Raw genomic sequence first — 16,569 nt, forward strand, 5'->3', positions numbered from 1 at the left:
CATTTTTTCCAGAATTGTTTCCAGTCATACAGAGTGAGTCATCTCTCAAACAATCCATTCTTTTGCCGCTTGTATGATTCAGTGATTTAATCAAGGTTTAAAAATCTCAAAGAACTAGTGAATATATAATTTCTGTCCGATTTAAAATATAATGAACTTTTTAAGTCCAGAATATCAATATAATACATTTTTAAAGACCTATGGCCAGATTCTCAGCCCATGGAGTCTGGAGATAGGCCAGCTTACATCAGCTGAGGATCTGGCCCTGAAATCCAAAAATAGAAAGATCCTAGTTAATGAATTGTTAAACAGAAATGGACTCATAACTAATCTACGTGTATCTCTAGCTGCAGTTAAAAATGGCACTCTACCGGTACACTAGTTAATTCAGATGGCACTTGTGATGCACACACTAGGAACAATGGGTTTTGATGCTGGGAACCCACCTCAGCACTGATAGAAAATGATCATACTGCCTAAGCAGTACTAAACTGGTCACTTTGAAATTGATGATAATATAATCATAATAAAGTGAAACCTTATACACCATCAATCAAACCCTAACCCCGCCCCTTGACCCCTATAGTCCCTCCCACCTGTCACCAGAAGTCCCACCCTATGGGGGTATTACTTCCGGAGTCAAGATGGCCACATGACCGGAAGCAAAGTGGGTCATGTGACCCCTCTAAGAACTCCTCCCACCACCCTCTACCAATCAGGAGGGGGTTCCTCCCGAAAGGACCACCCCCGAGAGGAGATTTGACCAATCAGGGTGACTTCTGGGGTGGGTGACCTGTCTAGAAGTGGGTCATGTGACCCCTCTAACAACTCCTCCCACCACCCTCTACCAATCAGGAGAGCTTTCGTCCCGAAAGGACCAGCCTGAGAGGAGATTTGACCAATCAGGGTGACTTCCGGGGGCGGGTGAGCCCATCTAGAAGTGGGTCATGTGACCCCTCTAACAACTCCTCCCACCACCCTCTACCAATCAGGAGGGGTTTCCTCCCGAAAGGACTACCCCGAGAGGAGATTTTGACCAATCGGTGTGACCCCTCTAAGAACTCCTCCCAAGGCCCTCCGCCAACCCAAGTGCAGCACCAATACCCCATAAGTACCAGCGCCGAACAGAGGAGGCCATTTCTTACCAAGGACATGTGTTTTAGAAAGCGTGGAAAGGCTGATGAGAGGAAACATGGACTCCTTTACCACCCCCATTAGAACTTCGGACTTTGTTTTAGACCCGAGCACCATACTTATGTGGCGCAGGCACTACACCAGTGACAGTTCTGAGGACGAGGAGAGAATGACTGAGGGGAGCCCGTTGGCCAACCAGTTGATGGATACGTCTGAACCCGACCACGAAACCCTTGTGAGGCACCCTGAGGAGCCTGATGGCCTTTCTTTGTCCACCCCCTCAGATCGCCACTTGGGAGAGTCACCGGTGGACAAGGCAAATGGAAAAGATGGCGCTCAGGTAAATGAACGATTAAGAAACGGCAGTAGAGGAGGAGGTGGGGGTAATGAGGCTAGGAACCGGGGGGAGGGTGTAAATTAAAAACAAGCAGCTGGGGTGCTTACACTGTTTCTTTTTCTGAAAATTTTTCAGCAGCTCGACGATGCCTTTCTAGAAGCCTTTAAGAACTTGCGCATCAGCTGTTTTTGCTCATGTTCGAGAGACAGATCTCAAGCTGAAAATGACAAAATTGAAGAATCGAATCAGCTCAGACTCCCTTATGGTAGCGGTTATGGCGTCCATTTTACAGGCGGCTGTAAAAGATCATGTTAAACCAGCAATTAATAAAATGTATTTAAATGTGTCAATATGAGTGTGTCCCCTTTTATATTTGAGGTAGTAAAAGACGGTACCAGTAACAGTCATGTCTACACCGACGTCTCTGTTAAAGAAAATATATTACAATCCCAGGGAAGCTGGGAGCTTTGGTGGAGTGAACCCTCTTTTTCAAGTGGCCAGAAAGCATAGTAAAACTTTAAATAGAAGACAGGTAACAGCTTGGCTTTCAGACCAGGATGCTTACACTTTACACAAACCAGCTCGAATACATTTTAAAAGAAACAAGACTATTGTTTCAGATGTGGATGCACAGTGGCAGGCAGATTTAGTGGATATGCATCGGTTCTCCAAACACAACAGCGGCTTTAAGTACATCTTAACAGTGATAGACATTTTATCCAAATATGCCTGGGCCTTAGGCCTAAAAGAAAAGACAAGTGGTGAGGTATCCAAGGCCTTTAAAGCTATTTTCAGCGAAGGTCGCGTGCCTCAAAAATTACAAACTGATCAGGGGAAAGAATTTTTAAACAAACCTTTAAGTGGATTGTTAAAGCGGCACGGGGTTCACCATTTTGTTACTAATAATGAAGTCAAAGCAGGGGCTGTGGAGCGATTTAACAGAACTTTAAAAACTAGGATGTGGAGATATTTTACAGCCCATAACACCTTTCGCTACATTGATGTCTTACCTGACTTTATAAAGAGTTATAACCAGAGCTTTCACAGAACTATACGTACCAGACCCATTGATGTTAACCCTTCAAATTCTCTGAAGGTGTGGAAAACGGTTTATGGAGATAGTTTTAAAATAAAACAGGTTGTTCCCCCTTTTAGAAAAGGTGACCACGTGAGACTATCTAAAACCAAAGGCGCTTTTAAAAAAGGTTATGAACAGATGTTTACCAATGAGATATTCATAGTGGATGAAGCCTTAACCAGGGGCCAAAGACCTGTATACCGATTAAAAGATTATGAGGGTGAGGCAGTTACTGGATCTTTTTACCCTGAAGAATTACAAAAAGTAAACCCCAAACAAGACAGGATTTACAGGGTTGAAAAAATTCTAGTGGAGAAAGGAAAAGGGAGAAAAAAACAGCTATTGGTAAAATGGTTGGGTTGGCGTGATAAGTTTAACAGCAGGGTGGAAGCTTCTCAACTCTGTGACATTTAGACACAAACCAAAGAGAAAAAAAAACCAAACCAATTCCTCCTGCAAAGACAGATAGAAGAAAAAATAATAATGAGCGATGGCGGGTTTTACATCACTTTGCCCAGCAATGCCAGTTCTGCAGTTTTTCCCCAAAACACCATCTTGAACTTTACAATACGGCTAATTAAGCCCTTGGATCTCCCGAGTGCCTGGGAGGTGGGGTTAGTGGAAATACAATACCTGCACAGCTGGAATACTATCAATGAAGATACCCCTTTTGAAATTACCTTTGGAGATACGACATGGAATTTCATCCTACGACGAGGTTATTACTCGACCATACCCGAATTACTGGAGCATATGAACAGCACCATGGCTCGTCACCAAGGACCGCCTGAGATGGTCACGAACTATGACCCTGTAGGTTGAAAAGTGAGACTTAAATCTACCAATTTTAACTATGGGTTTTCCACTGGCGGGGAGCTAGCTAACATTTTGGGTTTGGGCCCAAAACGCAACGTCCAAAAATTTTCCTTCTCGGCAGACATTACAGGGGGTTTTAACTCCTTGTATCTGTACACGGATATTGTAGAACACCAGTTTGTGGGGGACTTTTCTGTTCCCCTGTTACGCTGCGTCCCTGTCCAAGGAAGGAACAATGAGTTTGTTACCATCACCTATGATAAACCTCATTACGTTCCTGTTAGTAAACACCACATCGACACCATTACCATTGAAATAAAGACAGACCAGAACAGACATGTCTCATTTCACTTCGGCAAGGTGATCATCAAGCTGCATTTGTGACTGCGGAGAGAGCGAGGTTTCTAAAAAGCAAAAAACACTATTATGGCGATCCTGAAGCACGGTGATCATTTTGATTTAAATGGACTTGAACTGTATGAAGAATTGAGTACACTGTCATGAATGTTGCCACATACAAAATCGATGATGGACATTGTACAGTTTACTCATACCAGCAAACTTGTTGAGATATATCCTAATGTGTACATTGCCACTCATATTCTACTGACAATTCCTGTAACAGTAGCATCAGGAAAACGGAATTTCTCAAAACTAAAGCTCATTAAAAACTATCTCCGCTCTACAATGAGTCAGGAACACTTGATTAGTCTTGCTATTCTTGCAATCAAACAATACATCACTTTGTCTTTGTATACAATGACATTATTACTGATTTTGCAGCCCAAAAAGCCAGAAAGATTGCTTTTAATTAAAAACAAATCCTTGTTTCACTACCTCTTCATATAAATTTCCAATAAAATGTTGACGAATTAAAAAAATGATATTATTTGCATCATTCTGTCAAATCAGAATTTTTTCTATAGTGCTACTTCTTTATTGCTCGTCCATCAGCATTACCGTGTGCTTAACTACGTTAAACTGGTTTGAATAACATGCATGTGGCAAGTTTTCCAATAGTATAAGCTTATGTTTGTGTTGCTCAGAGCAAGACAGGCACAAGGGCACCAGTTTAATAATCCAGCCTAGTGCACCGTAAATCCTAAGGATGGCCCTGGATACAAAACTATTCAAGATAGTTAAGTCCCAGGCAAACTGTGAAGAGTTACAAAGGGATCCCACAAAACTGGGTGACTGGGCAACAAAATGACAAATAAAATTCAATGTTGATAAATGCAAAGTAATGCACATTGGAAAACAATCTCAACTATACATGCAAAATGATGGCATCTCAATTAGCTGTTACCACTCAAGAAAGAGATCTTGGAGTCATTGTGGATAGTTCTCTGAAAACATCCACTCAATGTGCAGCAGCAGTCAAAAAAGCTGTCAAGGTTCCTTCCCCACTCTGAACTTTAGGGTACAGATGTGGGGACCTGCATGGACACTTCTAAACTTAATTACTAGCTTAGATCTGGTATCACTGCCACCAGCCCCAAGTACTACCTTTTTCCCTGGGTAGCCTTGAGGGACTTCACCAATTCCCTGGTGAACACAGATCCAAACCCCTTGGATCTTAAAACAAGGAGAAATTAACCATCCCCCCTCCTTTCTCCCACCAACTCCTGGTGGATTCAGATCTAATCCCCTTGGATCTGAAAAACATGGAAAAATCTATCAGGTATTAAGAAAAAGGCTTTTAATTCAAGAAAAGAAAGGTAAAAGAAAACCCTCTGGGAGAGATTAGCATACCAGCTACTCTCACAGACAGCAGATTTAAAACACAGATGATGTTCCCCTGGGAACAAATTTAGTTACACAAAAAAATACCCAAATACCCAATTTTGATAATTCCCTTAATGATGACAAGACAAGTTACAAAGAAAATAAACATAAACCTATTTATCCCTTTCTAAAACTTACTACTCTGATAAGAGGTTGATTCCTTGATCTTTTTCACTCCGGCTGAAGATGAGACTCTAAACAAAGGAAAACTTCCCTCCTTCCTTTTGAAACATCTTGTTCCCCCATTGGTTCCTCTGGTCAGGTGTCAGCTAGGCTAGGTGAACTTCTTAACCATTTACAGGTAAAAGAGGCATTAACCCTTAACTATCTGTTTATGACAAAAGCTAACAGAATGTTGGGAATCATTAAGAAAGGGATAGATAATAAGACAGAAAACATAATATCGCCTCTATATAAATCCATGGTATGTGTACACCTTGAATAGTGTATGCAGATCTGGTCACCCCATCCCTAAAGAGATATATTGGAATTGGAAAAGGTACAGAGATCGGCAACTAAAATGATTGGGGTATGAAACAGGAGGAGAGATTAAAATGACTGGGAATTTTCAGCTTAGAAAAGAGATGACTAAGGGGGATATGATAAAGGTCTATAAAATCTTGACTGGTGCGAAGAAAGTGAATAAGGAAATGTTATTTAATCCTTCACATAACACAAGAACTAGCAGTCACCCAATGAAATTAATAGGCAGCAGGTTTTAAAAAAACAAAAGGAAGTACTTCTTCACACAATATAAAGTCAACCCAGGGAACTCTTTGCCAGAGGATGGTGTGAAGACCAAAAGTATAACAGGATTTAAAAAAGAAATAGATACATTCCTGGAGAATAGGTCCGTCAGTGGCTATTAGCCAGGATGGGAGGGATGCAACACCATGCTCTGAGTGTCCCTAGCCTCTTTGCCAGAAGCTGGGAATGGGCAACAGGCTGTGGTCACTTGATGATTACTTGTTCCGTTCATTCACTCTGAAGCACCTGGCCTTGACCACTGTTGGAAGACAGGATACTGGGCTATATGGACCATTGGTCTGACCCAGTATGACCATTCTTATGTAAAAAATAATTATAATAATAAAAATGTTTAGTACAGAAACTCCCCAACATAATGACCTCTCAAGATAGCAACAATGTGAGATAACAACCTTGGCAAATAATGCATTTTAAAAATCTTGGCCTACTAGGAAACATATTTATATAAGTTTCCATTCCCAGTCACAAATCTAGCATTCTGGAGCAAAGTGACTAAAATATAGTCCAACAAACAAATGTTTATTTAACGTGCCCCTCACTTTTCCCTCCATTGCATCCCGCTCACTGGTGTTGTCTTTGGTCAGTGGAGACTCAGAGTTCAGAGGTGCTTTCACGTGAGTACACCTTCCATGTGGAGGACAAGAAGGCACCTTACTTGTTCCTCCAGCTGCTCACTGTTCGCTCTGGCCACGGCTGTTCATTGTGCCACCGTTCACTCCACCGCTTTGTTGCCAATGGCCCTGCGCAGTCACCTTCTGCTGTCACCTGCCAACGTGACCTCTGCGAGTTGGTCTCTTGAGGTTCCACCAGCTCTCAGTGATTTCAGCTGAGCTCTCAGTGGGGGAACCTCACTGCTAGCGCAGTCTGGCCTGTCTCTTACACAAAAACATTGTACCCACAGGAACACTGTTCCCACAACAGGACTAAGCACTTAGACCTGATTGTCAGAGATTTCAGCTGCAGTGGTCACTTAACAGAACAAAAGACTATCTATGGAGTCTAATCAGCTCTGTCTTTAAACAGTGGAGAGGGACAGGTCCCCACCCTCTCTCTTGATGCCTTCAAATCATCACAGACTAAATACAGTTCTACTGCCCTTTATTCATACAATAAGAACAACATTTCATCCCCTATTTCCCCCACATTCAACTGGTTTGTAACCCAACCCCAGCCAAAATCTATCACTTGGACAACACAGCTCTGTTTGCTGGATACCTAGGTAGATTAGGTGTGAATGTAAATATAATCTGGCCCTGAAGCCTTTTCTCGCAGCCCCAGCTCATCACTAGCTGTCAGGGAGAGCTCATTTAGACTTTGCTTACAAATCATCATTTGAAATTATTAGGTTGGCCAACATCACCGAAATGAATGCACTGACAACATAAAAAACAACAGCTGTATAAGGAAGCAAGGAAGCTAGTCTATGTTCATACTTTTCAAATCTATTATACTTTTTCAGATACACATATTTTATCATACATTGTATAAGTTTTTAAAGTATGTATTAATGTTTCAGTTTAAATTCAGATTTCCAAACAGTCACTAAATTGGTATGTAACTAACTCACAAAACTGTGGGGGGGGGGAGAGTGTTGGGGAAATTCGGGGGGGTGTAGGAAAATCACTGGCAGGACCAGCAGACCCTCCACAGGCGAGCCGCTGAAGGCAACCTGCCTGCCGCGCTCGCAGTGACCGGCAGAGCACCCCCTGTGGCTTGCTGCCCCAGGCATGCGCTTGGCGTTCTGGTGCCTGGAGCCACCCCTGGTGACAGCTGCTTCTGAGAGCGGCGCAGGGCCCACGGCAGCGCAGGGGGCAATCCCGTGAGCCGGATCCAAAACCCTGAGGGGCCAGATCTGGCCCGTGGACCACAGTTTGCCCACCCCTGGGCTAGATGAACCATTGGTCTGAACCAGTATGGCCATTCTTTTGTACTATACATATGTGTGATATCTCCTTTGATCTTACTGAGAGGTTTTCCACATGTGTGCATTGCAGAAATGTTGGTATTCCAGCATCACCAACCTCAAAAGTTAACAACTCATGAGGTCAGACTCCACAAAATAGTGAGATTTAAAAAAAAAACCTCATGATTTTTGGGGGAAATCATACTCTGTGTTTTTACTGTTGAGTTCTCCCTGCCCAACCCCTGCATGTATGTGAAACAATTACTGTTGCAAACTTGCTCAAATTCAGAAAGTAATTTTGGGCCCTGCTGCAGGAGCTTTTATTAGATGCCTGATTGTGTGGAGCTTCCAGCTTCTCTCCAAACACCATAATTAATTCTTTGTCCCACCCCCAACATCAGCCTCACAAACCACTAATTTAATTCTGCACCCACACTAGTTCTGCTCCTCAGCCTCCACATCAGTACTGCACCCCCTAAACCCACATAAATTCTGCCCTCACATCAGTTCCTCTTCTTCAGTCTCCACATCAGTTCTGACCCCCTCCCTACTCACACTCTGCTCCTTCTGCAGATCCTGAAGTTCTTCATCTCTCTTTCCTCAGGCATGAGAGTACAGTGGGGTCCCCTTCTTCCCCTACCCAGGCCTGGAGGGAGTGGTTCATGTAGTAAGATGAGGCCCTGAAACATATCCTCTTGTGTCAGAGGCCCAGTCTGAAGCCTGAAACCTGAACCAAAGTACTTCCAGGCACTGCTAAGCAAAAGCTGGGCTGTGAGCCAGAGGCAGGGCCCACTCACAGAAGTTGGTGAGAAGAGAGTTGTTAGAAGCAGGTGCATTCACACATAAGTGCTAAAAAGAGGAACTTGTGCCAAGATGACATCAGGACACTCCACAGACATAACAAGGAACAGGCAGGTGCATCTTAAAGACAGGATCAAAAGGACAGCATGATGGATAGCTCTGTTTGTCTGAAACAACATGATCAAAGGGGGAGACAATACCCTAATGCGTCACGGGGCTGTACTTCAAGAAGTCAGTAGAGATGAATAGTCCGTCCTATAACTGTATAAAAGTAGGTCCCGCAGTGCGCATCTTTGTCCAGCCTAGGGGGCAGTGGAGTGTCCTGCCGCTGACTGAGCTGTGTCCATTGCCAGGGGGCACATATTCGTAGTATGTCCTGTAGAGTCTATAGGAAACTATTACTGTGCTTCGTTTGACAATAAACCTGGCTTGGGTTCCTTCGTACCTTACTAGAGTCTGTGTTTTGGGGGGATTTTATTGGGGTTTGCTGGGTCAGCTATCTGCGCAGAGCTGGGGCAGCACACACAGGGAACATGGACGCAGCTGACTGTTATCATCATTGAACAAGAGCAGAGCACCACACTGGTAGCTACTGACAACAGTTCACAGCTGCAGGGGTTTGCTGCCAAAGTTTTAAAGAAAGTTAGATCACTGAACTGGTGAAGTACTGATCCAAACACCTGGAACCAGAGTTTGCTGGAGTGCACTAGACCAACTTTTGACAGCAGTAGCCTCTACTGCAGGGGCAAAGATAATATTTTCTTCATTGCCGTTTATTTAGCTAGTTAATTCAAAGCTGAGAAAATGACTGGGAGTTGGAAAAGCAGAAGAGCTTGTTTTCCTCTTCCAATCGATGAATAGAACTAGGTGAGAGAGTATGAGCTCTGTTTGTTCTAAAATCTTGAAGGACATGGTGACCAGACACAATCTGTTCAATTCACTAACTACACATAACATTTCCTTTGTTGAATAAATACGTTTGTTTAAAATGCAAAATATGTCTTATTAAACCTACTCTTTTTTTCTTATGTATCCAGTACATTTAAGGTCATTTTATTTAACTAGTAAAAACAATTTTAAAATGCTGTTTAAGTGTATTTTTAATTGAATTCAAATTTTCCTCCAAATGCATCTTGACACAAATCACAAGTAAAAATTTAATCATATAACAAATAGACATATCATTCACCATTTTCTAACATAAGACAAAAATGTAAAATTAAGAATCTGAACAGGTATCTGTTGAGGTATAGAATTGCTTAAATATGTATAGATAGAGCGTATCCTCCAGATGAGCAATAAGAAGTACCAAACTTAGTGTAAAGGCTATATTTAGTTGCAAATCAACATTGTAATGGTTAGCAATAATGATAATCAACCTTTTTTTAAGGAAAATAACTAAAAAGTATAAATGCAAAACAAAAATACAATTGATTGGTTAAATCAAGATTTCCTGCTTGCTGATTTCAGCCATGATTAAAATCCGTGATTTAAATTATTTTGATTTAGATCAATCTACCCTAGCTTGATTCCTCATAGTCAATACTGAAATGACGTGTATTTATGAATACAATTGTCTCAGGGAGAAATTTCTTTATCTAGTCCGAATTCCAATACTCATTTCACAGAAAAGTACCACAAAAAAGACCACTTCCAAATATCACAGGAGTAGCCGTGTTAGTCTGGATCTGTAAAAGCTGCAAAGAGTCCTGTGGCACCTATAGACATGCATCCAACTAAGTGGGTATTCACCCACGAAAGCTCATGCTCCAATGCGTCTGTTAGTCTATAAGGTGCCACAGGACTCTGCTGCTTTTACACTTCCAAATAGTTATGATGGATGAGTGTTCAGCTAGTGCTGACTTGAGTCCTGGGTTTATTTGTTTTATATGGGTTCTCACATGGGAAGCGAGTCCAATCCTGGATTTGCATATGCAGTTGAATGTCTTGCAAGTGTTGTCTTTGGGAGGAGGGTTTGAAGACTTATGATGTGCTCTCTTCTCCTGCAAAGACCTCACATGCCACTCCTCAAAAGTGGACAGGGCCTCATGGCACAGACCTTTCTATCTGGGTCTGTCCAATGCAACAGTTTCCAGGTTGTAATGTCTATTTTGCATACTTTGAGGTTGGCCTTCAAGGTGTCTTTATATCTGAGGATGGGTTGAACCCTCCCATATTCAGCTGGTTGTACAGCACTGCTTTCAGTATACAGGAAACCTCTCTGCAGCCCACGTGTCTGACCCAGCAAAGTTGACCTCTGATTAGCATGCTCTCAATGCCACGGATTTGGCACCTCTCAAGGATTTCAGTGTTGGGGATCCTGTCCTGCTACTTGATACTGCAGATGGATCATAGGCAGCAAAGGTGGAATCTCTCCAACTATTTGATGTGGTATTCGTAGAGCGTCCATGTCTCGCAGCAGTAGAGGAGTGAAGTGAGTACAACAGTGGAATAGATGTTTATTTTGGTTCTGAGGCAGACTTCATGCTCCCTTCAAAGCCTGTGGGTGAGCCTGTCAAATGCCAAGCTGGCCTTTGCCAGGAGCTGTGTGATATCATCCAACATGGCATTGCTGGAAAGTATGCTACCCAGGTACCTGAATTTCCTAACTGAGTTGAGGGATGTGTTGTCAATTGTGATGATGGGATCATGGTACTTGTGATTCTGGTGGTCTGGTACTAGCTGGTACATGACCTCTGTCTTTTTCAGACTGATTATGAAACCAGAGCATTTTGAGGCATAAGCAAAGCAATCCATGCTAAGCTGAATGTCCTTGAGTGTGTGTGTGTAATGAAGGCACAGTCGTCAGCAAACGAGCTTTTTAAATAGCTGTTCAAGTACCTCGGAGTGGGCCCTGAGTTGCTGTAGATTAAATAGACCCACCATCCATCTGAACTGGATGTGTACGCCTCTGGAATGTGAACAAGAGTGTGGCTGAAAAGACAATGGAAAAGAGTCCCATTATGCATCCTTGTTTGGTGCCATTGGTGACAGGGAAGGCTTCTGATGAGTCACCACGCTCCATCACCGTGGGCATCATGCCATCGTGAAATGAGCAGATGACAGCAATCATATCCTCTGGGGGCAACCAACTTTCCTGATGCTAATTCCAGCAAATGATCAAAAAATGTAAATCTGGAGGGACATATACATAATCAGTTCCATAATAGTACTATGGTTAATTGTTATACCAACATCATTGCACAAACATTCTTTAAAGATACACCTTTCTCCTCTTTACTCTTACAGCAATAATCACCAGGTATTACTCCTGCACTGAGACAGTACTGCACAGTATACAGAACAATCCCCAAGGGATCCAAAGCACCACAAAATTCAAAACTGCTGTGTGTTTTAAAGGACTGACATCTATCAGAGACCAAAGTTGGAGTTGGGATGATCTCCGGTAAGCTTTTTAGCATGAATGAAGGATCTCTGATTGTTTAAATATATTTTCTCTATAATGGTTTCCCCGTAAAAATAAATGTACTTGTTCATAAGGAGCTGTGTGATAATTTATAATCCTGGCAATTATGCTGTTCAAAGTCTCTGGAGGGAAAGCAAAGTGCAGATGCTGGCAATTTAGGCTGTCTGGCTTGCTGGGGATATTACAGCGTACAGGGAACTGTACAGCTTAGAAAATCCTGGACACGAGGGAGAGAGGTGCAGTCTCTGCCCAAGAGAGGGTGATGGTTGAGAAGTTGGAAGCTTAGAGCAGGTGATATCGAGGATTACGGAGGGAGAATAAAGGTGCAGTTGCCCTGTACTGCAACACCGGCTACCAGACACTTCAGTTGAGGGGGGTAAGGGGAGAGGAAAGGAGGGGAAATAAGTGTTGTAACTAAAGCTAGAGTAGGAAAATGACATGAAATCAAACACTAAATTTTGTACAGTGAGGTAAGTGGGGTGTGTGCATGGGGGAAGCTACAATAAAATAATCCACTGTAACAGAATACACATGGAGGCACTAGAAAGCAGCATGTTTCTGGTTCTGCAGTATGACCACTGTGTGAAAATGGAAGCCCATCTGTGAGGAGTCAAAGGGTCAGGGACCTGGTTGGAGAGGGGCAGACAGTGTCGAGAGGCTGAGGAGGGGCCAGACAAATTGCATGGTAGTGGAGCCAGACACAGTTTGAGAGGGTGGCTTACCAGACTGGTGGGTGGTTCAGACCACTGAGGGGGACAAAAACCACATCTGAGGGGGAGGAGCTGTCTGGAATGTGGGCAATGGAGCTGCCTGGGTGGGGGATGGATGGAGTCAGGGCAAGGGGCCCAGGTGAGGAGGAACAGGATGGAATGCCAGTGAGGGTCATGCAAGTAGGGTGTGGGATGGCTGGATCAGCAATCCAAGAGACTCAGCTAGGGGAGCTGGCCAGAATTGAGGTGAAGACCCTGCTTGGGGAGTGGGGACCTCACTGGGTTTATACTTTGACCTACACATGAAAGCTTATGCCCAAATAAATTGGTTAGTCTCTAAAGTGCCACAAGTACTCCTTGTTTTTACAAGAAAATGTGGGACCTTCTACTAAGCTATTGTCTGTAATATGTGTATGCAGCAGCAGAGGGTGCAAGAGAGCAGGAAATTTTTTTTAGACAGCTAATACTTTCCTTGGTTGTGAAAGGCAGATTAGTAAGGAATGGTGGTGGTGGCGGTGGTGGTGCTATAAACTGCAGAGGATAGCTGAGAAGTAGACTGTAAGGATCCATGAGGCTAGAATTTAGGTTTGCAGAGCTTGGGACAGCTCACATTCCCACACTGCCAGCAGCAGACTATGAAGAGCCACATCCAAGGAAGATTATGTGCCACAGTAAGTACTGCCCAAATGATCCAGAGCAACAGCACCCTGTGGTCTTCTGATAGGCCCACGGTCACTATTTAATTCTGGATGGTGGTGTAAGAAGTTTGCTGGGCAACCTTGCTTTCTGATCTCCAGCCTATGACCCTCTCTCTTGCCTTATGATTCCAGCGTGAATCTCTGGTCTCTGACCCTAGCCTGACTCTGGCCTATTGATCCTGGTTCTATAGATCCCTGCTTGTTAACTACTTGACTTGTGGACACACCAGCCCAACTGTGATCCTACGTCAGACTATCTATACCCCATCCCTTATACTGACAGATACACCAGTCTCCGTACATGAGCTTACACTTTCTACAAACCTATTTGAATGGAACAAAAATGTCTATACATGGTGAAATAAATCATGTCTGTGTTTTGTCTCCCTGCTCTGTCAAGGAACCTCAATTCTTCACAAAAATTTGAAGCATGACCTTGATCACCATTGCAAAATAACAGAGAGAGAGAGAGAGAGAGAGAGAGAGAGAGAGAGAGAGAGAGAGAGAGAGAGAGTATACACAAAATAGGAAACCCACCAACATAAAAACGGCAGAGTAAAGGTTGCCCTGTGCTCAGGGCCGGCTCCAGGCACCAGCTCAGCAAGCAGGTGCTTGGGGCGGCCAAGGGGAAGGGTGGGACATCAGGCTCTTCGGTGGCGAGTCCCTATCGGAGGGAAGGACCTGCAGCTGAATTGCTACCAAAGAAGAAAGCGGTGCAGTGGAACTGACGCCAATCATGATCGTGGCTTTTTTTTTTCTTCCTGCTGCTTGGGGCAACTAAAACCCTGGAGCCTGCCCTGCCTGTGCTATCTTGTACCCTCCCAGAACACTCAAACCTCTGAAATAGCTTAGGTTTTCGAACTTGTTTTCTGGGGACCCAGTTGAAGAAAATCGTTAATGCTCGCAACCCAACAGAGCTGGGGATGAGGGGTGTGGGAGGGCTCAGGGCTGGGGCAGAGGGTTGGGGTGCAGGGGTGAAGGCTGTGGAGTGGGGCTGGGAATGAGGGGTTCAAGGTGTGAGAGAGGGCTCTGGGCTGGGGCAGGGGGATTGAGGGGGAAGGAGTGGGGCTGGGCTCTAGACTGGGGTGCAGGCTCTGGGCTGGGACCAGGGATGAGGCGTTTGGGGTGCAAGAAGGGGTTCCGGGTTTGGGGGGGCTCAAGGCTGGAGCAGAGGGTTGGGGTGCAGAGGGGGTCTGAGCTCTGGGCTGGGGATGAAGGGTTTGGGGTGCAGGAGGGGCTCTGGGTTGGGGGGGCTCAGGACTGGGGCAGGGGATTGGGTGAGGGAGGGGGTCAGGGCTGTGGTCTGGGGCTGAGAGGTTTGGGGTGCAGGAAGGGGCTCCAGGTTTGGGGGACCTCAGGGCTGGACAGGGGATTGGGGCACAGGGTGGAGCAGCGGCAGGTCTGGTTCCTAGACGGAGGAGCACAAGCGGCTCTGCATGACTCTTGCCTGCAGACATCGTCCCCCACCCCGCAGTTCCCATTGACCCGTTGCCAGCCAATGGGAGTGCAGAGCCGGTGCTGGGACAGTGCATGGAGTCCTGTGGCCTCCCTGCCTAGAAGCCGGACCTTCTGCTGGCTGCTTCTGGGGCACAGCGTGGTGTCAGAAAAGGTAGGCACTAGCCTGCCTTAGCTGGGCAGCACTGCCAATGGGACTTTTAACATCCCAGTTGACGGTGCTGACTACGGCAAGGTGACCCAGTGCCTTACATGCCACAACCCAGTAGTGGGTTGCAACCCATGGTTTGCAAAACACTGGCTTAGGTAATCAAACTTCAGCTTCTGAAAACCAGGAAATACAGAGTGAAGGGACATACCAACATAACCTTAACTCTAGCCCGGGGTGGGCAAACTATGGCCCCTGGGCTGGATCTGGCCCACCACCTGTTTTAATTTGGTCCCCGAGCTCCTGCTAGGGAGTGAGGTCTGGGGCTTGCCCCACTCTGGTGCACCAGATGGGGAGCAGGGTCAAGGGCTGCACCATGCGGCTTCCAGAAGCAGTGGAATGTCCCCCCTCCAGCTCCTACGTGTAGGGGCAGCCAGGGGGCTCCACTCTGCATCCTTCCCCCATCCCAAGTGCCGCCTCCTCAGCTCCCATTGGCTGGGAACTGCGGCCAATAGGAGCTGCAGGGGCAGCACCTGCAGACAGAGCAGCACACAACAGAGCCACCTGGCTGCACCTCCATGTAGGCGCCAGAGGGAGGATATGCTGCTGCTTCTGAGAGCTGCTTGAGATAAGTGCCACCTGGAGCCTGCACCCCTGATCCCCCTCCCCACAACCTTACCCTCTGCCCCAGGCCTGATCCCCCTCCTTCCAAAGCCCTCAGTCCCAGCCCAGAGCACCCTCCTGTACCCTAAACCCTCATCCTCAGTCCCACCCCAAAGTTCTCACCACCAGCTGGGGCCCTCATCCCACCCAGAGACTCCTGAACTCCTTATTTCTGGCCCCACCTCAGGGCCTGCACTCCCAGCCAGAGCCTTCAACCCCTCCTGCACCTTGACCCAAATTTCATAAACATTCATGGCCTGCCATACAATTTCTATACCCAGATGTGGTCCTTGGGCCAAAAAGTTTGCCTACCCCTGCTCTAGCCCTCTGGAGCTGATTATAGCCACTGGAAATTAGCTGCATACACTCCAGCTGTATTAGGTGTAGCTGTATTGAATGAAGGGATTAATTGGAATAACTTGGCATATCTGTGATTGGGAGTCCTGCCTCCCTTAGAGAATTTGATACCCACTCCCTGCCTTCTCAGCATGTGTGGTCTAAGGAAAGATGTGCACCTGTACTTTGAGATATTGCCTCATTTCAGTACTGGCTTCTTAAGATTATATCAGAACTTGTGTACAGGGATGATCTTGCCACAGGAACTGTCAGCACAGAGGGGAGATATGAGAGCTACCTGCAACTGCAGTGATGGGTAAGTGAAAAAAAAGATCAGATGGCATTTTGTGTGTAAAGAGACTAAAATGACAGGGCACACGGGCATTTCTGCAGACTGGGCTAAGTGTTTGAATGTAGGGCGGGTGCAGGCCGCTCCTGGTCAATGCAGCTCACTCAAACAGCTCCCAGCCCAGCAAAGAGGTGTTTGAGTCTATGCCAACAGCCCCTTGC

This window comes from Gopherus flavomarginatus, chromosome 2 (genome assembly GCF_025201925.1).
Source record: "Gopherus flavomarginatus isolate rGopFla2 chromosome 2, rGopFla2.mat.asm, whole genome shotgun sequence".
In the NCBI taxonomy this organism is placed as follows: domain Eukaryota; kingdom Metazoa; phylum Chordata; order Testudines; family Testudinidae; genus Gopherus; species Gopherus flavomarginatus.